We start from the raw sequence: 5,000 nt of genomic DNA, 5'->3' as shown, positions 1-5,000 counted from the left end.
GGATTTAAAGTGTACTCATTCCGATTACGGGGCCTCGGATGAGTCCCGTATCGTTATTTTTCGTCACTACCTCCCCGTGCCGGGAGTGGGTAATTTGCGCGCCTGCTGCCTTCCTTGGATGTGGTAGCCGTTTCTCAGGCTCCCTCTCCGGAATCGAACCCTGATTCCCCGTTACCCGTTACAACCATGGTAGGCGCAGAACCTACCATCGACAGTTGATAAGGCAGACATTTGAAAGATGCGTCGCCGGTACGAGGACCGTGCGATCAGCCCAAAGTTATTCAGAGTCACCAAGGCAAACGGACCGGACGAGCCGACCGATTGGTTTTGATCTAATAAAAGCGTCCCTTCCATCTCTGGTCGGGACTCTGTTTGCATGTATTAGCTCTAGAATTACCACAGTTATCCAAGTAACGTGGGTACGATCTAAGGAACCATAACTGATTTAATGAGCCATTCGCGGTTTCACCTTAATGCGGCTTGTACTGAGACATGCATGGCTTAATCTTTGAGACAAGCATATGACTACTGGCAGGATCAACCAGGGAGCTGCGTCAACTAGAGCTGAGCAGCCGGCCGCCCGGGAGTGTGTCCCGGGGGCCCGCGCGAACACGCAAGCGTCCGCTCAATTATTCTGCAAACAGGAGGAGGCTGGGCTCCCCTGCACAATACACCTCGAAACCCTCTCAGGTCCCGGCGGCGCGCAGCGCCGTCCTAAGTACTTGGTCGGGTTCGAGAGAGGCGCAATCGCCCGGAGTTAGGCGAGTAGACGCTTTAGGTGCGACCACCCGTGCTCCCAACTGAGCTTGCCGCTGCCGACAGAGGCCCGGGAGCGTGCTGTCGTGGCATTGCCGGCGGGAGACAACACGCGCCACCTACGGTGACCGGCAGCTCCAACGCCAGCGCCACAGAAGGGCAAAGGCCCCACGTGGGTGCCGAAGCGAACTCTCCCAGCACAGCGCACGTGCCAACACGTCCGCACAACTGCGATACAAACCACCAGCGAGAACCGCTGGGGCGACCGAGCAGCAGACGGCGTCGCGGCGCCGAGTGCCGGGCGGCGGCGCATCCTCAACGCACACAGTCCTCAATCGGACCAGCACACTGCAGATGTCCACCGCGCTTCGCACCGGGTCCGCGAGGACCCACTTTGGCTGCACGGCGCCGCGCGCAGGGTGCCCCGGCGCGCAGCTGCGCCGCCTGCCGCGTCCGTCGGCCGGCGCGCCTGCCACTGGGCGCCCCCACCAGCCGGCTGTAGCGCGTGCGCCCACGCACCGCGCGGCCAGCACGCCGGGCGGCCCCCCCTCACCGGCCGGGGACAGTCCCACCCACCCACAGCCGCGTATCGCTTCACACCCAGATTCACATTCACGTTCGTTGGTATGGTGGGGACCGCTTCGTAGCTGTACCGATCGTTGCCCTCACAGATGTACCTCCAGCAAGATCAACCGCACCACAACGGGTTACCAGTTGTTCATTTGCGTAACGTCACCAGTAAACGTAAACGTCCATCCCCGTTTGCAAAGTCAACTATTATTGCATGCCTGCCTGTCAGGTGTCAAGACACACTACATTCGCTCACATCCACGCAACAAAATGTGCCCGACTAGAGGGCACGTGGAAGGTGCCCCCGTACATATGCGATCTCCATTGCGCGACCAACTGTCAACCGGCCTCTGTAGCATGTCGCAGATGTGGAACGCGGGGCACCGTGCTATCACATTGTGTGAGAAGAGACTACTACGTCTGCATACACGCGCCACTACATGAACAGACGGCTCATGCTGATCGCCATCCACTGCGTCCATTACTCCCACACGTCTCTATGGCGTACCACACTGCAATGCAGCTGTTATGGGGAGATGACACATAGCTGTGTACACAACATTCTGAGCCGGTTGCGGTTGGACAACAATACATTAATGTAACGTGTCATATGCCAATTACAGAGCAGGGTAAGGCACAACGTGGGTTAGGTTAAGGCACAACGTGGGTTAGGTTAAGGCACAACGTGGGTTAGGTTAAGGCACAACGTGGGTTAGGTTAAGGCACAACGTGGGTTAGGTTAAGGCACAACGTGGGTTAGGTTAAGGCACAACGTGGGTTAGGTTAAGGCACAACGTGGGTTAGGTTAAGGCACAACGTGGGTTAGGTTAAGCCACAACGTGGGTTAGGTTAAGCCACAACGTGGGTTAGGTTAAGCCACAACGTGGGTTAGGTTAAGCCACAACGTGGGTTAGGTTAAGCCACAACGTGGGTTAGGTTAAGCCACAACGTGGGTTAGGTTAAGCCACAACGTGGGTTAGGTTAAGGCACAACGTGGGTTAGGTTAAGGCACAACGTGGGTTAGGTTAAGGCACAACGTGGGTTAGGTTAAGGCACAACGTGGGTTAGGTTAAGGCACAACGTGGGTTAGGTTAAGCCACAACGTGGGTTAGGTTAAGCCACAACGTGGGTTAGGTTAAGCCACAACGTGGGTTAGGTTAAGCCACAACGTGGGTTAGGTTAAGCCACAACGTGGGTTAGGTTAAGCCACAACGTGGGTTAGGTTAAGCCACAACGTGGGTTAGGTTAAGCCACAACGTGGGTTAGGTTAAGCCACAACGTGGGTTAGGTTAAGCCACAACGTGGGTTAGGTTAAGCCACAACGTGGGTTAGGTTAAGCCACAACGTGGGTTAGGTTAAGCCACAACGTGGGTTAGGTTAAGCCACAACGTGGGTTAGGTTAAGCCACAACGTGGGTTAGGTTAAGCCACAACGTGGGTTAGGTTAAGCCACAACGTGGGTTAGGTTAAGGCACAACGTGGGTTAGGTTAAGGCACAACGTGGGTTAGGTTAAGGCACAACATGGGGGTAGATTGCGGTACAAATTGCGTTACATTGCGGTGCAAATTGCGTTACATTGCGGTGCAAATTGCGTTACATTGCGGTGCAAATTGCGTTACATTGCGGTGCAAATTGCGTTACATTGCGGTGCAAATTGAGTTACATTGCGGTGCAAATTGAGTTACATTGCGGTGCAAATTGAGTTACATTGCGGTGCAAATTGAGTTACATTGCGGTGCAAATTGAGTTACATTGCGGTGCAAATTGAGTTACATTGCGGTGCAAATTGAGGTAGGTTAAGGTGCAACACAGGTTAGGTTAAGGTGACATAGGTTAGGTTAAGGTGACATAGGTTAGGTTAAGGTGACATAGGTTAGGTTAAGGTGACATAGGTTAGGTTAAGGTGACATAGGTTAGGTTAAGGTGACATAGGTTAGGTTAAGGTGACATAGGTTAGGTTAAGGTGACATAGGTTAGGTTAAGGTGACATAGGTTAGGTTAAGGTGACATAGGTTAGGTTAAGGTACAAACTGGGTTGTGTTATGGTACACATTGCGTTGTAGTACAGTACACGTTAGGTTTGGGTACGGTACACAATGTGGTATGGGATGGCGTGTTGTGGGGGGGGGGGGGGGGGTGAGGTTCGTTGATATCGACCGTAGGACGTGGATGCCCGAGGCAGCGTCAGTGTGTCAAAGGAGTTATGTCACGTCGGGATGCGCTTTCCGCCAGTGAGAGGGGGGGGCGAGCCGTGTCTGTGGTTGCGGCAGACCTGTGTGTTTCATTCCTGCCAGTGTGTTTGTGCTGTAAGACGAGGCAGTGTGGTGATGTTGGGTGCACCCCTGTGTAGGACATGTGTGGGTGTTGGTGGCTTATCTGAGCAATTGTGGTTGTCGGACGAGTGGGATATTCTGTTTTATGATTGGACCTCCTGGCCTGGTTATCATAGTCTGGTTGGTGTACTGTGGCGGATAGGATGCACCGGACGTTGGTCCATGCCGGTGCTTAATTATTGTATCTGTGTTTGTTACAGGCAGAGAGTAGTGTGTGATAGAGTGTGTGGGTGATAGAGTGTGCGGGTGACGTGTGGTTCGTTTTGTTTGCACAGACGTTCAGCATGTATAGGGGCATTTGCGTATTTGATCTATCTATGTGGGCCTGCATAGTTTACTGAGCAGTGCTGCGAGGTGACTGAACTACGAGCGACGTACTCATTTACAGCGGAATGGTTGCCTTCTACCAAAGATGGAGTATCGACTCTACGACAGCGTTGGCACCGCAGGAAGCGGTGTCGTACAATGGCCCCCACACCGTCATCGTTGTGCGGGGTAGGGACCGTATATATTCTGCGAGGAGCCCTGTTTGCCACAGGGCGTGGGGTCTCGCGTCCTGCGGTTCAGTGCCCCCAGGGAAGCGCGCGGAGGTGGTGCTGCTGCTGCTGTAGCAAGCGAGCTACTTAGAGCATGTATAGGGACAGCGGGAATATGGCATATTGGATATAACTCTTCATGAAACGCAAGATATAGGGGTGGATTGCACGATAGGAGTGCGGGAAGAGTCCGCCATTCATCCGCTGGAGTTGCGATTTGGGCGGTTGGAGTGGGGCACGTGCGGGTGCGGGTGGAGCGATTGTCGGTCGACGACTTCGTGCGGCGCAGGCACTGGCGTTGGGGCTCCTGTGGTGGACAGATGATGCAGGCTGTGTGGGTGGCGTCGAAAAATGGGCACTGTGGGACCTAGCGATGTTGTAGTCGGCGTGGCGTCGCCTAGATGGCGGTATCGTCGGTGCAGCAGGTCATGTTGCGGGGGACCTGCAGATGGCGGTCTTTTTGTTTGTGGTGCGCTCGCCATGGTGGACGTAGTGTCGTCCGATTCGCGTAGATGGAGCTATTGCATGTGGTTTCGTCACATTGTCATAGATGGCGGTGCCGTGTTTTGGAGGTATGGTTGGCGTAGTTTCGTTGGATTCCTGTAGATGGAGGTGTCGTTTATGGGCCGGATGGCAATGTAGTTTGGTCACATTCCCAAAGATGGCTGTGTTGTGCCTGTGGGCGGCATTGTCAACATCGTGCGGTATGGTCTGTTTATTGTGGACGTTGATGGCGTCGGGACCAGAGGGCGCGCGCGAACCGTTGACCACGCGTTATTCACGCAAGCACACTTCGTACTATTTT

The 5,000-nt window shown here is 54.2% G+C and overlaps 1 non-coding gene across 1 annotated transcript in view; it reads right to left on the bottom strand.

Moving 5' to 3' along the window:
• LOC126146830 (small subunit ribosomal RNA) overlaps positions 1-548 on the bottom strand; it is a 1,909-nt gene extending 1,361 nt beyond the window's left edge. Inside the window, exon 1 of the ribosomal RNA XR_007529779.1 lies at positions 1-548. This exon is cut by the window's left edge and continues 1,361 nt beyond it. This is a non-coding gene — a ribosomal RNA (small subunit ribosomal RNA).
• Between the last annotated feature and the right edge of the window lie 4,452 nt (positions 549-5,000).

Source organism: Schistocerca cancellata, unplaced genomic scaffold (assembly GCF_023864275.1).
Source record: "Schistocerca cancellata isolate TAMUIC-IGC-003103 unplaced genomic scaffold, iqSchCanc2.1 HiC_scaffold_832, whole genome shotgun sequence".
Lineage (NCBI taxonomy): Eukaryota > Metazoa > Arthropoda > Insecta > Orthoptera > Acrididae > Schistocerca > Schistocerca cancellata.
This window is presented reverse-complemented; position numbering and strand designations above follow the sequence as displayed.